The sequence below is a fragment of the Hemicordylus capensis genome, chromosome 1, assembly GCF_027244095.1.
Source record: "Hemicordylus capensis ecotype Gifberg chromosome 1, rHemCap1.1.pri, whole genome shotgun sequence".
Classification (NCBI taxonomy): Eukaryota; Metazoa; Chordata; class Lepidosauria; order Squamata; family Cordylidae; genus Hemicordylus; species Hemicordylus capensis.
Window position 1 is genome coordinate 202,649,989 of NC_069657.1, and position 17,709 is coordinate 202,667,697.

Below are 17,709 nucleotides of genomic sequence, written 5' to 3' on the forward strand. Positions count from 1 at the left end.
AGTTGCAAAGGAGAGTGGGTCTGGCGCATGGGGAGTTGAAGATGAGTTAGAGCTGGGTGAGGCAGCTCTTGTAGAGGAGGCGCAACCAGTTTCAGCTGTGGAGAGACATCTGTCCGAGAGACAGCAAGAGTTAAGGAGCCGTATGCATAGAACAACAGGCAAAGCTGCTGACTCAGGAACTCTTGATTAGGAGTGTGCATGGTTTTGGTCTGACATGATAGACCAGACCGCCGGACCGGTCCGGAGGACCGGCAGTCTGGCTGGGCGGGGGACTGTGACTTTAAGCGGGGGTGGTGGTGGTAGTACTTAAAACCCCCCCCCCGCCACGCTTCCCCCTCCAGCGCTGTTCCTTTTTAAGATCTTCTTGGGGCGGCAGAGCTCCTCTCTGCCGCCCCTGCCCCCGCCGTTGTTTGAAAAGCTTTAACAGAGACAAGCGCTAGTGGCAAGCATGCGCCCTGCGCAGCGCGCACACTCATTTCTGATGCTGCAGTGCGCGCCGCATACGTCACAGTGACGTATGCGGCGCGCGCTGCAGCGTCAGAGATGAGTGCGCGCGCCACGCAGGGCGCATGCGCACCACTAGCGCTCATCTCTGTTAAAGCTTTTCAAATGCCGACGGGGGCCCCAAGAAGATCTTAAAAAGGAACAGCGCCGGAGGGGGAAGCGTGGCGGGGGGGGTTAAGTACTACCACCCCCCCGCTTAAAGTCACAGTCCCCCCCTGCCAGACCGGGGGGGGGGGACTCTGAGCCACGCACACCCCTACTCTTGATTAACAGCACTGGGGGTCAGCCTATTTAAGACAACTGTACCACAGCTACCCTGCTGATAGCAACGTCAATTTCCTGTGAGCTAATCGGCTGTGTTCATGTATTGCCTCGACCGTGTTTGGACCCTGGACTGTGTTGACCATGCCCATGGATTTCACTTTGGACTTTGTTAGATTGATTGGATTGATTCGGCCTGGCCCTGGTTTGGAGAATTCCTTTCTGTGAGACTTTGCAGTTATGCTTCTGCCTGCCTGTTTTACGCTCCGTCTGGCTAGCCTGACAGATTTACAAGATTGCCAAGAAAGCCAAACTTTTTATTGGCATGTTAGACCTATCAAGGGTTCTCTCTGCAGTAAGATAAACAATTCATAAAGCAACTCAAATAAGTAGAAAAGAACAATCATTTAAAAGAGCTTCCACTGGGTGGGAGCCCCATTTGGGAACCTTCACTAAAACATTCCAAGCAGCCAGCTCTGTCTGGCCACTATTTCCCGCTCCCTCCAGAATATGTCAAGAATGATATACTGTATATCACAGTGCGGAATCATTTCCAGGGTATTCCTGGAGTGCCAGGAAGAAGTCCAGTGCTGCCGCTGCCACCACCCAAAGAAGCATGGCATGAAAGGAGAGAGAGAGAGAGAGAGAACATCCAGTGCCACCACTATCTAGTGGTGAGCCACCGCCTCTCACAAAATGTTTTACACCCAACCCCACAAAATGCCAAACCACCCCCTCATTTTCCCCACCCATGAATAGGCCCCATTTGGATCAGCACTAGTCATACCCTGGTGTCATTCTGAGGGGGCTTCTGGAGGGAAATCGTGGCTGTCAGAAGGGTGAGACATTTCTCAAAATTTCTCAAGCCATTGCTGAAATTAGGCCCCTATATTCACTGCCTGATAATTTGATTGGGGGGGGATGAGGGGCATTTCAGATCAGCTGTACGTCAGGCTAGATGATCAAAGGAAAAAGGGGGGAAATATTTCTGAATCAGAGCATGGTGGTAAACCCTCATCTTCCGATTCTTTCAGTCTTAACATAGATATTCAAGAAACATGTGCTCACTTAATTCAATTAAACCTTTGCCATGCATTAAAGTCTCTAGATGCTGGGGTAAACAAACAATGGAAGAGCTCCCTTTGAAAATGTGGAAAACAATGGAAATTTGTCAACTAGCACTGATAGGGACTCTCCGGTTGCTTGGGAGAACAGAAGTAAATACAGTTGTTTTTATGTCAGCAGAGCTGGAGATTAATTTTAGAAATATTAGTTTTTGTATCCCTTTCTTTAATAGTTCCTTCCAGCTTTCCCCAAAGGATTAGGGTATGGAAAGATCATTCTTCAGACTGCAAAATGTCTGCTTTTTCACCTGAGGATAGTGTGATGCACATTTTCCGGAAGCTTTTTACCTGAAACACTGCCTTCTTCTGATATTCAGGTGCATAGAGAGAATTCATATAAAGAGCTACAGCAGATTACAAAACACTAGAAATATTACTAAAGCTAAGGTTTACCGAACAGATCTAACTGGATAAAAGAAAGCTGCTGTTCAGCTAACATCACCCCAAATCTATATATACACTTGTCCACTTCCTAAAATGGAATGTATGCAGTAAAGGAAGTGTATGGACAGTTGCTGTGTTCCATACTAAAAGGAGCACAGGTCCCTGAGCTCTCTCTCTCTATATATATATCAGTTCAGTTGTGTCTGACTCTTGGTCACTCGATGGATCACTGCACTCCATGCTGTCCTATCTCGGACAGCTTCGTCTAAGTCCACCATGGTCATTCCAGTGTCATTTTTTTAATAATATCCAGCCACCAAGTACAAGGCCGTCCCTGTCTCCTTCTCTTGCTGATCATTCCCAGCATAATTGTCTTTTTGAGTGAGTCAGCTCACATGGCATGACCAAAATATGTCAGTCTGTGTTTGGTAATCTTAGCTTCTAGCAATATTATTGGTTTAACTCAGTCTAAAACTTCCTTATTTGTAATTCTCGCTGTCCATGGGATACGCAACAATTTCCTCCAGCACCACATCTCAAAAGTCTCCTTCCTTCTCCTACCTGCCTTCTTCAAAGTCCATGTTTCACAGCCATATGTGGCTATTGGAAATATATTGCATTAACCAATCTGCATTTGGTTAGGAAACTAATGTCTTTGCTCTTCCAAATTTTACTCATGCTGATCATTGCGGTCCTTCCAAATGCTATACGCCTCCTGATCTCAGGGCTACAGTCACCACATTAATCTATTTTAGAGCCAAGAAAAATAAATTCCTTTACTACCTCCATTATCTCATTATTGATCTATTGATTATTGATCAATTATTGATTATTGATCAGGGATTGGTCCCTGAGCAGGGGGAATTATTTTCACTGTTCTCTGCTTCCCTCTGAAGCACTCTGTGCCACACAATCCTCAGAGACATATTTTCAGGTGGCACAGAACGCTTCAAAGGAAAGGAGAGAGAGGCAAAAAATTTCCTTCCCTGTTTGAGTGCACATGCTGCTTTAGCCTGGAGTATGGTTGCCGGTTCAAATCCCTGCTGGTACTATATCGGGCAGCAGCGATACAGGAAAATGCTGAAAGGCATCATCTCATACTGTGTGGGAGGAGGCAATGGTAAACCCCTCTTGTAATCTACCAAAGAAAACCACAGGGCTCTGTGGGCACTAGGAGTAAAAATCGACTTGACGGCACACTTTACCTTTACAGCAGCTGCATGCATGCTTCTTTTTGCTGCAGGCTCACTACATTAGTCAGGATGTCACCCACTACTTTAAAGTCAGGTCCAAGGGTGTGTGTCTCAAACCAGGACTCCCAGTGGCCAGTCTCCAGCACCTTACCTCCTGCACCACCCACACCGTAGCCTCTTATTAAGCCAGAGAGATTAAAAATTTAGGATGAAACGCTGAACTGTCAAGGTGGCTCCAGTCTGGTGGTGGCCAGCTGATCCCTTTGCTCTATAAAGCCCTTGGCAGTCCAAGTAACTTGTCAGGATAGCAAAGCAGACTTGCCTTGTTCTGCCTGATTTCATCGAGCCTTGCCTCACCTCACCCAGCCTCTACTTGACTGTCTCATTTGACACTCAATCCCATCATGGCCTTCTGCCTTTGCTTGACTATAACTCACTACCCAACCCTGGTCCATTCTTGATTGCTCTTTCTGCCTCTGGCCATCCACTTTAGCGAAGTATAGCTTATCTCGATGTATTTCCAGGTTTTTAAAATGCTGGTTTAAAGCTACTTTTTCTGAAAACTCCAGAGCAAATAGAGAGGAGCACTGGAAATAGAATCATTCGCATGATAAGAGGGATGCTCTCTTTAGAAATGCAGATATAGCTCCCCCCCCCGCCGCCAATTGGCTAGAAGGAAAACATGGAGGCAAGCGATGTGAACTTTCAAAAACAAAAACTGAGAGCACGGCATTGAGGGAAGCAGGATGGGCTGCTTCCCTCAATGCCGAGAGTATAATTCGAAGGGGCTTCACTCAACCTTTACCCCGCAACATGAAGCCATGTGCGAATAACTCCCAGGAGTCAGGATGGAAGCCAAGGATCAAAAGCTGGAACCTGGGGCCAAGCCAGGAGTCAGGACAGGAGCTGGAGGTCCTCAGGAGCTGAGGAGTGAAGCCAGATGTTAGGACTGAGAAGCAAGCCAGAAATCTGGAAGGATGCTGCAAGTCATAATCAAGGAGACAAGACAAACATCACAGACAGGAACATACCAGAGTCAATGCGACATTGTTGCTCAAGCAAGTTCAGTCCAAACAGGAAGTTGTATAGTTCTTCCTGTTTAGAGGGGTCCAGTTGTCAGTCCGTGAGGGCAGGGTCAAGCCTGAACCTTTTATTCCTGTACTTTTCTCAGTCTGCAGTTCTGGCTGCTTTCTACAAGGGGGCAGCTCCTCACAGCACCAATGCTGTCAGTTCCAGCTGTGGCAGTTTCAAAAAGAACTTATTCTACTTTGTCCATCTTTTTTGTTTGGTATGATTAATTCAAGCCAACAGCTGGGGTCTAATGAAAGATTTGCCACAAACAGGCCATATTTCTGAATGGGGAGAAGACAAAAGCAGTCAAGGGCATTTTTCACTTTAGTTTACTATACCAAGATTTTTCATGGACCTTAAAAGTTAAAGGTAGAATCTAAAATGCTTCCATCTTGTGTGGAGAAAATGCAAGTAACAAAAACTCCAGAATAATCTGTTAATTGCCATTTAGAGTACTAGAATAAAATTGTTGCATGATTTGAGCTAACCTGGGTCCACATAATTAAATATTAGTATCTTACAGTATAATACTTGCACAATCTGATTCTATGCATGTTTATTGGAAGAAAGTTCCATTAGGTCAACAGGGCTTACTCTCAGGTAAGTGTGTATAGCATTACAGCTTTAGAATCCTTTCTAGGTCAAATTGTAAGGTGTGTCTCCCCCACTTTATAAAAATACTATGAAAAGATTGTTTAAAATAGTTCCCCATCACCATGGAGTTTGGTGAAATATTTTGAACTGAGATATAAAAGGAAACACAAGGGTACACAGAAGTTAAAAAAATAATAATACAAACTTTTATCATAAATAGTATGCGGCATAATGGATGATCGAATTGCTAAAAATGTAACAGAATTAAACACATCTGCTTTGCAAGAAGCAGCCTCTGTTGGAATTGCTCAGACTTCTGGAAAATGTGATAGCAAAATTACTGAAGGGAACATGAGGCATTTGACAGCTATTTGGACTTTTAAAAAAAAAAGAGCTAAAGGGGATTTCAGTAGCTGTGCCAATGCTGAATCTCACTATGGACTTTATTGGCTTCAATAGTTGCATTTTCCAATTATTGATGTGGTTGCTACCTCATGAAAAAGCCATACAGACAACAAATGAACTCATGAGCTACTGCTGAACTGAATTATGCACAAAAGCAGTGTCAAAAAGGCAAAGCAGATTAACTGGGGAAACAGGAGGGAGTGCTGAGATAGCACATGTATTAACATCAAATGCTACCAATAATTATGAAAAACAGAGGTAGTGATAGTGCTATCCTGTTATATGTCTGCACCAAGAAACTTGACAGCACAATTTTAGATCTAATTTTAGCCATACAACTTGTACAATTGTCTGCATTTATGCAGGAACATCACACTCTCTTGCACTAAGCTTATTGCTCCTGTGCCAAACCAATTATTTTCTACTATGAGAGAGGCTGCCTATGAGCAAGTCCTGGTGCGTATTTTATGGGAGCAGGGTGACTGCTCCTCCATCCTGTCTTCATTCCATTCTACTTCTAATAAAGTAAAGTTGTGCCATTGAGTCGGTGTCGACTCCTGGCGATCACAGAGCCATGTGGTTTTCTTTGTGGTAGTACCACAATATATAAACAGTATATGGAGATAAATGAACTATATAGGGAGGCGAGATCACATGGGAAGTGCCAGGGGCCACATTTGGAGAGGGAGGCTCAGCAATGTGTTTCTTCCCTCATGATCCTGCCTCCCATGTGGTTTCTGTGTTCTGGTGTAGTGCAGGACCAAGTGATGGGGGAATCACCAGCATATAGTACCCATAAAGAAAGAATTGGGGCTAAGAATGACAGTTATTTAAGAATGCTTCTTTTTACAAGTACAAAATAATGCACGCATCCTTAACAGAATTTATTCATTGACTCATTCTTAAGAGAATTGCATTCACACAATAATGAGAATAAAAAATGGCTATCATCTGCATTTCAAAGCTGTAAAGGCAGTTTTAAATAGCTTGGCTTTCAATGTTGTTTCAATGCTTTTAAATAGTTTTAAATTATTTTTATGTTATACTTTTAAAAATTGTTTTACTTTTGATTGTGAACCATCGTGAGATGTTTTGGATTGGATGGTTCAAAGAAACAACCCTCACATGCAGATTTAGGATCCCTTCTGAAAGCAGCCTTGGATCAGTAAGTAAAGGGACATCCAAGGCTTCATTATTCATAAACTTCTACTCTTGGAGCTGCTTCTGCCTGCAGAGGAAATATCAGAGCCATCTCTTGGGGGTATCAATAAAGGCAACAACTTTGGAAACCTCACCAGGGGTTTTCTCACACTAAGCAACCAGCCCTGCTTTGTGCACATGTTCTTGCCCTTGCCCTGGCAACCTTGTTTTCACCAGCCTACCTTCATCCTGAACACTCAAGCCTCATACATTATGAACTACTACTAACTATGACTACCACTGTTTATATACCACTTTCCACAAAAGCTCTCAATGCGGTTGATATAGAATAATAGTAATAATATGGTTCCCTGCCCCCAAAGCGGGGTCACAGTCTAAAAAGAAACATAAGGACACCAGCAACAGCCTCTGAAGGGATGCTGTGCTGTGGTTGAACAGGGTCAGTTGCTCTTCCCCTAATAAATATAAGTGAATCACCACCTTGAAAGGTGCCTCTTTACCTAGTTAGCTGGGGGGACCTCTAAACCTCTAGATCAGGGGCAGGCAACGTGCAGCTCTCCAGATGTTGCTGAACTATAGCTTCCATCACCTCCCGCCACAGTTTACTACAAGGATGATGGGAGTTGTAGTTCAGCAACATCTGGAGAGCCATATGTTGCCTCCCCCTGCTCTAGATAAATCGTTATCTTTAGGCATCTAGATCTATAGAATTAACAAGTGCAGACAAAAGCATTTTTTAAATCCATCACTTCAAATTAGGAGAGGCAGGAACAGTACCAAGCACCCAGATCTTAGAGGAGACAGAGTTAATTCACATGGCCTATCCTTAGCTATAATTCTGCTCCTCAGAACAGTGCTATAATTAGATGTGATCTCCATTTCACTTTGGCCAAAGTAATCAGTCAGCACGGATGAAACAAGTTGTTCTAGTAAGAACTAATCAGCCTACTTTCCTCTCTCTCTACAACTGGACTAAATTTGGTTCAAATGGCGGCCAACAAGTTAGATCTCTTGCACCTCAAATGTTCATGCATCCACCATTTTGAGTGGGGTGGATTACGTCATTACAAACTACACCATTGAGGTGTCCCTGTGTGTTACTCACTACAACTGTATCAAATTTGGTTCAAATCAGTTAGACAGTCCTCAAGTTAGTACACTTGCACCTCAAAAGTTCACATGTCCACCATCTTGGGTTGGTGTGGATGACATCACCACAAACTATACCATGGGAGCATCCCTATGTGTGCATACAGCTGTAGCAAATTTGGTTCAGATCGGTTAGACCAGGCATCCCCAAACTGCGGCCCTCCAGATGTTGCTGAACTACAACTTCCAGCATACCCAGCCACATAAAATTGTGTCTAGGGATGCTGGGAGTTGTAGTTCAGCGACATCTGGAGGGCCGCGGTTTGGGGATGCCTGGGTTAGACAGTCCACAAATGAGTGCATTTGCACCTCAAAAGTTTACATGTCTACCAATTTGAATTGGGTTAGATGACATTGTCACAATCTACACTGTTGATGTGTCCCTATGTGTCCCTACAGCTGTAGCAAATTTGGTTCAAATCAGTTAAGTGGTTCACAAGTTAGCCCACTTGCGACTCACAAGTTTATGTGTTCGCCATATTGAATCGGCATGGATGACATCGTCACAAACCATGCCATTGAGGTGTCCGTGTGTGTCACTCACTGCAACTGTATCCAATTTGGTTCAAATGGGTTAGACAGTCCACAAATTAGCCCGCTTGTGCCTCAGATGTTCACATGGCCACCATCTTGAATTGGAGTGGATGACATCATCTCGCACCACGCCATTTCGGCATCCCCATGTGTTCCTGCAGCTGTAGCAAATTTGGTTCAAATCGGTTAAGAAGTTCACATGTTAGCCCACTTGCATGTCAAAAGTTATACGTCCGCCATCTTGAATTGGTGTGGATGACATCATCACAAACTATGCCATTGAGGTGTCCCTGTGTGTCACTCACTGCCACTGTATGTAATTTGGTTTAAATTGGTTAGGCAGTCCACAAATTAGCCCGCTTGTGCCTCAGAAGTTCACATGGTCGCCATCTTGAATTGGAGTGGATGACATCATCAAACACCATGCCATTTGGGCATCCCTATGTGTCCCTGCAGCTGTAGCAAATTTGGTTCAAACAGGTTAAGTGGTTCACAAGTTAGCCCACTTGTGCTTCAAAAGTGTTATGCGTCTGCCATCTTGGATCAGGGTGGATGACATCATTACAAATGATGCTGTTGAGGTGTCCCTATGTGTCTCTACAACTGTACCCGATTTGGTTCATATTGGTCTAGGCATTGCAAAGTTGATAGAGTGGGGACACACGGAAACGTACACAGAATGCCGGGTGATCTCATAAGCTTACTGGAAAGTAGGCTAAAAATGGCAGCATGTCATTTCTGTAATAATTTATTTTTAAAAAACAGAGCAAATAACATACCTTTTACAGTGATTTTGTTTCACTTACACTGGGACTACTACTCTAGTGATTTTTTTTTTAACTGCTTAATTTATAAATGTAAGCCTTTCCCGTGTGGACTGAGCACTTGCACTGTTAGTCATTTAAGGCACACAAAGAAAAACAGCCACATCCCTTAATGGGATGGGAAGCTGCCTTTATGGACCCAAGTTTTTGAATCCTGTGAGATGGACAAACTCCACTACAATAATTTCCACAGGATGTCATTTTGCAGCCACTAATTTCTTTCACAAGATAAATTACTGTAAATGCACGGGGTGGGTGGGATGCTTCATGTCTTCCTCAAGACATCCTTAGATGATGATGATAATAATAATAATAATAATAATAATAATAATAATAATAATAATAATAATTCAATTTCTATACCACCCTTCCAAAAATGGCTCAGGGCGGTTTACACAGAGAAATAACAAACAAATAAGATGGATCCCTGTCCCCATAGGGCTCACATTCTAAATAGAAACGTAAGATAGACACCAGCAACAGTCACTGGAAGTACTGTGCTGGGGGTGGATAGGGCCAGTTACTCTCCCCCTGCTAAATAAAGAGAATCACCACAGTAAAAGGTACCTCTTTGCCCAGTTAGCAGGGGTACCTGATAAGTTGTCTTTTAAATGGGTCTCCAGTTTTATAGCTCTGTTACTCTCACCTCATTGTTTTAGCTGGAGGTGGGGAGCAAGATCACGTTGAAAAGAAAGCTTGCCAGGAAGAAGTACTTCTGTGAATGTGAAGTGTGTGCAGTATTTCTTGGTCGTTCTGTCCTTTTGTCCATGTAGTGAGCTAGCCAATGTGTAAGAGGAACAACTAACAGGTTCCACTACTCCTTCCTCTTTCCACTGGAAATAATCAAGTGGAGATTAAAAGTCATTGACCAATAACAATGTCCAGCCGGTCTAATGCCTGTAAGTTCAGTATGGAGCAGACATGAGTTCTGTTCTACTTGTTGCCAAGTAGTCTAGCATAAAACTTTCATGAATGAAATATTTTAGGAATTTCAACAAGAGTGTAGAAGATAAGAAAGCCTGGTCAAGTGGGTGCACACATGCTCACATTTCTTTCTAAATGCCTATGAGTATTATACACTAGCCACGTAATGGTGCAGTGATGAAGTAACCTGCCTAGCGAGCAAGAGGTTGCTGGTTTGGACCCATGCTGGTGTGTTTCCCAGAATATGGAAAACACCTATATTGGGCAGCAGCGATATAGGAAGGTGCTGAAAGGCATTATCTCATACTGTGCAGCAGATGGCAAAACCACATGGTTCTGTGGTCACCAGGAGTCGACACCGATTCGATGGCACAACCTTTCCTTTCCATGAGTATTATATCTATTGGTAAACAAATGTAAGGCAATGATTTTCAGTGAAGTGGAGACCCACAATTACGTGAGTCTAGTAACTCTGTTGTAAGACTGTCACTAGCCTACAACACGTAAAAGGCTAAAGAGCTTTGAATATGCCTTCTAATGAGTCAGGCTGTTGGTCTATTTGGAGTAGAAGGTGTACTGTGATTGGCAGCAGTTTTCAAGGTCTCAGGCACAGGTATTTCCCAGCTCTGCCTCCTGTGATCGACTTAACTGGAGATGCCAAGAACAGAGCCTGGAATCTTCTGCATCCAAATATCTCTTACTGAGCAATGAGCCCCTCCCCTGAGCTATGAGTCCAAGACATAGACAAAATGGTGAGTCTGTTGGTTTTACAAATCTGACTACAACAAAATAGGCCCTTTAAAATTACAATAATCTAGCTGACCTTGCACATTCTCCCTGTCTTTCTCCTCCATCTCTTCAGCCATTCTCCCCGCTCCCTTCAGCCCCAGTTTGTTCTCCCCCCACTTCCTTCAGCCCTGGCTGCCACTTCCTCTTGGCAGCTGGCTGGCTGGCCCCAGCCGCCACTTCCTCTCACCGAATGGGACTTCAGCGGCTGGCCTGGCTGCCATCTCCTGTTGCTGCCCAGCAGCTGCCACTTCCTCTTACCAGGCTGCACTTCCTCTCGCCTCCTAGCAGCCGCTGCTTCCTCATGCCGGGCGGCGCTTTCCCCAACAGCCAGCCTGGCTGCTTCCTCTCATTGGGTGGAGCTTCCTCTCACTGCCTGGCACTTTGTCCAGGCGGCCAACGCCACCGCTTCCTTTCGCTGGTCAGCAGCCGCTCGCCTTCCTCTCCCCCTCCCCTCGCTTGTGAAATCTCACGAGAGCTGCCATGCATGGGATTAGCCACGGGTATGTCTTAGCAAATTACATATTTAGATGGAGGGGTACAAGGTTGGTACTTGCATCTAGCATTTAGTTTCTAAAATGAAATACATTCCATTTTAATTTTACCTGAGTCACACACATCAACTCTGCCTTGGATCCTTTCTTTTGCTTCCTGGATGAATAGGGATGTCATAGCTGGTCAGGGAGAAAGGCCTATTCTCCAAGAGACTCTATTCTGCATTATTACTTCACACATCTCAGTGGAGCCTCTGTATTTCTCCCCATCTATGACCTACTTTGGATGTTACTAAAGGGCAAATTTGATGACAAAGTTGATAACAAAGTTGGGGCACAGCAAAAAAGCAGCAGGAGAATAGCAACCTTGGAGGAAAGTGCACCCCTGTGCCCTGTCACCCAGCCATCTTTCCCACATCATTGGGGAAAACAGCTGGTAGAAGATAGCAGAGCAGAAAGGAAGTACCCCTTTTTCATCTGCCTTTTCTGTCCTAGAACATCTGAAAGTTTGTGAATATACCATGACATCACACTAACTCAACTAATCAGTTCTAAAGGCTTTATGTCCACAAGCAAAATTCAATATAGATAGTTCTCTCTCAAAAGAACTAGTAGGAAATATTCAAATAGGGCAAATGACTCCAAAATTAATATTCAATAGCCTGTAAAATATATTTTCCCTAAGCCTCTTGATAGGTTTTAAAATGTCTGTAAGAAGAGTCATGTTGGATAAGGCCAAGGGTCCATCATGTCGAATATCCTGTTGCACACAGTGGCCAATAGATGCCTCTGGAATGTTCATAGACGGAACTGGGGGGAGCAGGCAGGGCACCTGCCCTAGGCGCCACTGAGGTGGGGGCACCACGCCAGTTCCTGCCACCCCCACCCCATTGCCCACCTGCCCAGCCCCAGGGCCCCTCAGCCACTTGCCTCCAGCTCCGGCCTAGGATCGGCAAGGCCTAGATCGGAGCAGCCTGCAAACTGCAGAGCTCTTCTCTCCCCGCCTCTCAGCTGATCGGCGGGTGGGCGGGGCTTCCAGACAGGCCTTGGAGTAGGCCTCCCTGAAGCCTGAACTCAGCAGGCCCCAAGAAAGGCAGGAAGGAGGCTGGCAGAGCTCCCTGCAGCAGACCCGACCATCCAGTACAGCTGGTAGGCTGTGAATTCCTTTTTGTGGTTATCCCCCATATATAGGGATCTGCTTGCCATAGGGCTTTGATATGTGTGGTGGGGCAAGACTGAGAAGTCTCTGAATATTTAATTTAAAACAGACTGGAAAATGTGCTGGCTTTAAAAACAAAAACTATCTAAAAAGGCCTATAAGTGGCTTGTTTCATGTCAGAAAATTACAAAAACTTCTGGAACAAATATTCATTCATTCATTCATTTATAAATGCACTTATGTTCAAGTTGTTTTGCAACTCAGAAGGTCTGAGTGAGAACTGTGAAGCATGTGTTGTGCTTTTATTTTATTTTATTTTTCTTGTGTGTGAACTGCTCTCCAATAACTTGCAGGGACTTCAGAGTAAATCTGGCCAACATGTGAATGCAGCACCTCCATTCCAGAGGAGATGTGTGTTAAAGGGCTTTAAAAGCCTCGTGTGAAAAACCTCCTGGAATCAAACTTTACTGAATTTGTTCAGAATTCTGAGAAAACAAACATAGGCTCACCCTGCATGGTTGAAAGTCTCCTTTGCTAATCTGCAGCGAGGGGCCAATTTTAATAATTAGCGTTGCTAGTGTGTTCTAGGCATTAAAAGTAGCACAAATATATAGTACTCAATGTATATCACTATATACTGTGCAGTGTGCATGTGTGTATTCAGTGAAATGTATTTCCAGGCAGCATACTTATTTTGGAATATCAGACTTAAATCCTTGGGGGCCTGGGATGTGTGGAGGCCCTGGACTTTGAGGGGCTGGGGGCCCATTTTAAAATCTCATCTTGGCCCATTCCAACCTTGCTATGCCCCTGGCGGTCACTACACATGGGTTTCTGCACAACACCTGCACAGAAGAAACTTCCATGTAGAAAATGTGTCTCTTGTTAATTGACCCTGAATTTTCCATCCATGACTGGGATATTTGAGAGTTAGAGTCAATAATAAAAGAACAGCACACTGCTTGTGACAGCAAGGGGCAAATTACAATGATTTCTTAGTCTGGCAGGGGCTGGTTTTGGCCCTGGCAGAACTTGGCTGTCTTGCTCCTGTTTCAACTGCCTCTGTCTAGTGTGGCAAACTAATGTATCCTCCTACCTCTTGATGTCAAAGTAAGCACTGGTGTGGTGAATGCACATATACCGCATCATGAGCCAACAGTCATCATAAGACAAAGGCTGGCAGGGATCAGTTACCACCACCACCACCACCTTCTTCTTCCCCTAGTTTGCTAGTGGCTATTTGGGCAGGTGATCCTCTAGGACAAAGTCATGTTTTTTAAAAAAGAATGAGATGAGACAGAGAAAATGACACTTGGAATCCTTGCATAACTCCTGACTGTTGTTCTAGGTCTTTTACAGAGATGGCTCATGTTTTCAGGTTTTGATCAACAACCATGTCTAGATGGTACAGTGTTCCTTTTAACAAGGATTTCCAAATATTGTTGACTACAAGTCCCATCATTCCTGTTTGGACAGGGGCGCAATTTCAGTGCTTGCCCTAGGCACTATTTTTCCTAGTTACGCCTCTGGGAATGTTCACAAGCAGGGCTTGAAGGCAATAGGTTGCCCCCAGCCCCCAATAACTGGTATGCCGAAGTGAACTTGTCCCTGAAATATGGAAGCTCCATATCACCATCATGAGTAATAAACCATCTCCCTAGGCTATTTTTTTTTAAAGCACACTAACAAGGAACATTAAGCACACATTAAATTTTACCACTTTGTGCTTAACAATTTACATCAATAAACCATACAAATTCTATTGAAGCCTATCATCGTGTGATATCTTAATTATTCTGAATAAAACAGGCTAGTTACAGTCATTTAAAAAGAGAGAAAGACACACAAGACCAAGATTTGCCGTGCTATTATACCTTTTAATGCTTCTGCTTTTTTAACCCAAATCAGATTTGTGACACTGAAGCAGGATAGAATGCAATCTACTTAGCTTCTTCTATTCTTTACAGAAATAGTCTGTCACAAGTCAGGGACAAAGTACATCAAAGGTTGAAGTACAGGCAAACCTTGCCATTCGCAGACTCAACATCCGTGATTCCACATATGTGCAGTTGGGCAACTGACACCCAGCCTCAGCATACACAAGGGAGGAAGTGTTAAATTCTGCATATCCAAGGTGTCACGGTGGCTGGAAATGTCATCGGTCATTTCCAGTCACCATTTTGGGAAAAGGAGCCGTTTTGTGGCCTAAAACCCTAACCCTAACCCTAACCCCCCACTTACTATAGACATAATGGCCTATTATCCGCAGTTTCATTACCCACGGAAATCTACAGGAACGGAAACCCTGCGGATAATGGGGTCCACCTGTATACTCTTCAAAAAGCATAAGAAAAGTTGACGTATACTCTACTGGAATATCTCAACACTCAACCCAATGACTACAAGATTGTTCGACCTCAGCCCTGCCTTCCTCATCACCTAAACTCTTCCAAATTTAGTCCACGAGCCAGGCCCACACATTTTGGCCATTGGTACCATCTCAGGGGACGAATGCTCGGAGTGATTTTTGGCAACATCGACTCCACTAGGGAGGGGAAATAGGTGATTGCATTGTTACACTTACAGCTTTCTGTGTGTCATCCCCCCTTCTTTATCCTTGCTCCCAAATGATTAGTTTAAATCGCAGTCATTTTTGCACAGAGGAAAGGGTTAGGGTCAGGGTCAGAATGAACAAATTGTACTTTCTCCATGGAGTAATCACTTTTAATTTCCATTCCTCTGACGTCAATGAAATTTTATACTATTATTTGTGTGTGTTCTTAAACCTCTTAGATGCTTTTAAAACACCATTGCAGATTGGGCTTCTGAAGGCCCCATGGTCAGGACAATAAAAACATAACATACTGAAAGCTGAAAGTATTGCAATGCGGTCACCTGTTTTCCATCTCTAGAGGTACAGATAGACCTTGTCACATAAGACATCTTTACTGCCGTCGTAGATCTTGTAAAAAAAAAATCACAACAAGCATTAGTCCCCGTATGGTACCAAGTAACCCAGCCAACTCATGTACTAATTTATGCCTTTCTGGTAATCAGAATGCTGCAATCCCCAGAATGTTAGAACTGGTCTGCACATGTAGCAGAACAAAGTAGCAGACTTTTGAAGTGGGAGAATGGATTGTATCATTTCAACTGCTGACAGCAGCTTGCATATATGAATTCTCCTGAGTAAAGACTTTCGGCAAGTAGAAAATTAGTAAAGCTGGGAAATAAATGAATTTGCCACTACTATATTAGTTTTGTTTTTAACTTGCCATATGTTTTTTAAAAAAAAAACATGTGAGAGCATTCAAAACTGATCACCCCTTCCTGCAATTTGTATTGGTACCATCCAATCTATTACCTCAGGATTCTACCATCTTATTCTGACACATTTTTATTAATTTTTTATACATTTTATATCCCGCTCTTCCTCCAAGGAGCCCAGAGCAGTATACTACATACTTAAGTTTCTCCTCACAACCACCCTGTGAAGTAGGTTAGGCTGAGAGAGAAGTGACTGGCCCAGAGTCACCCAGCTAGTTTCATGGCTGAATGGTGATTTGAACTCGGGTCTCCCCAGTTCTAGTCCAGCACTCTAACCACTACACAATGCTGGCTGCATTCACCACACTGGCTTTCCCAGTAAAGAACTGGTTCTTAAGATATATAGAGATTTGAAATCATGTATTTTTAAGCAAATAGTTGACATTTCTTTTTGCAGAAGTGGACTCCACACATTTTTACTATGCCTTGCTGCACCATGCTATGCAGCTCCTCTCCTTATTGAGTGTTTACACCCTTGAAATATTTGCTTCCTTATCTCTGCACTCCAGGCTACATATTAGCTTCAGAGTCAGGCCAGAACTATTTCGTTTCCCGATTCAAAATTTAAACCACTCAGGCTTGTTAATTATTCTGGCTACTCTTATTTCAGATTCCTCCAATTTGGACTTTCTTCTTAGTGATCTGCTGCCTAGAGGTGAATATGAAGTTATCCACTGATACTGGATGGAAGAATTACATTTACATTATGAGGCTTCATGATGGAGTGTTTTGTAAGTAGCAGGTATACTAACATTCTGGCTTGCTGACACTGGCAAGCCATATAAAGATTGTTCTTCTTCCTGTCATCATTACGCCTGTCATAATTGCTGCTTGTAACACATTCTAAATAAAAGACTGCAGTCTTAATTGACTTCCTTCTTAATTGGTAGCCGTAGGAGTACCTTCCTGTTAGCCCTCTTGTTCCATGCCCTAAGTGGCTTTTCCAGAAGGAAAGAGTCATGTTGGACAATACATTTGCTCCCTTACATGTGGTGAGAAGTGAGAAAATTATTATTATTTTATTATTTACATTTTATATCCCACTCTTCCTCCAAGGAGCCCAGAGTGGTGTACTACATAAGTTTCTCCTCACAACAACCCTGTGAAGTAGGTTAGGCTGAGAGAGAAGTGACTGGCCCAGAGTCACCCAGTAAGTATCATGGTTGAATGGGGATTTGAACTCAGGTCTCCCCGGTCCTAGTCCAGCACTCTCTCACCACTATACCACGCTGGCTTGTGCTGGGAAATGTCTTCCCTTTCTGCTCACACACAGCATCTGGCACACCCCCAATGCTACCACATATTCACACATTCTAACAAGAAAGACATATACAAGGAAAAAAACAGTTCATACAGGTCCAGATTACATGGCTGATATCTCAGATAAAATTTGATAATCAGCTGTGTGATTTGAACCCATTCGCATTGGATTTGACCTGCATAAACCCTCTTAGATGCTACTCTAATGTGTGAATGTGTTTGGAAGGGCAGTATAGAAATTGAATGAATGAATGGCCAGTGGCATCAGCGGTACAGCTGGTCACTGAGTGGGCAGAGGTGGAAGGTGTACCCGACACACAGAGGAGCAATTCAGGAAAGTATCACCCAATTCAGCTGTCAGGAACTGCCTGTTATTTAGAACAGGGATCATGTGTTGCAGAGTGATGCTTTGATTTATAAGGAATTAAACAGGAAGATTAACTTTAGTTGCAGAAACAACATGTTAATTATTGATTATTTCTTAACACTAGCTAACAAGGTAACAGTCACTCCTTTAAGAGGGGGAGAGCAAAACCAACTAAACTGATAAAACAA

At 43.6% G+C, this 17,709-nt stretch overlaps 1 protein-coding gene and 1 long non-coding RNA gene across 9 annotated transcripts in view; one reads left to right on the top strand and one right to left on the bottom strand.

Annotated features, from left to right (window-relative positions):
• CCDC141 (coiled-coil domain containing 141) overlaps positions 1–11,711 on the bottom strand; it is a 219,678-nt gene extending 207,967 nt beyond the window's left edge. For 4 of the 7 annotated variants that reach the window (XM_053269076.1, XM_053269100.1, XM_053269040.1 and 1 more), the window contains exon 1: positions 11,105–11,251. The gene's annotated coding sequence lies outside the window, so the exon portion shown is untranslated. The other 3 variants (XM_053269067.1, XM_053269057.1, XM_053269048.1) reach the window with 3 other exon arrangements.
• Positions 1–16,755, top strand: part of LOC128333582 (uncharacterized) — a 28,730-nt gene extending 11,975 nt beyond the window's left edge. For both annotated transcript variants that reach the window (XR_008310975.1, XR_008310977.1), the window contains exon 4: positions 16,505–16,755. This is a non-coding gene — a long non-coding RNA (uncharacterized LOC128333582). The remainder of the gene's footprint in view (positions 1–16,504) is intronic.
• Positions 16,756–17,709: the final 954 nt, after the last annotated feature.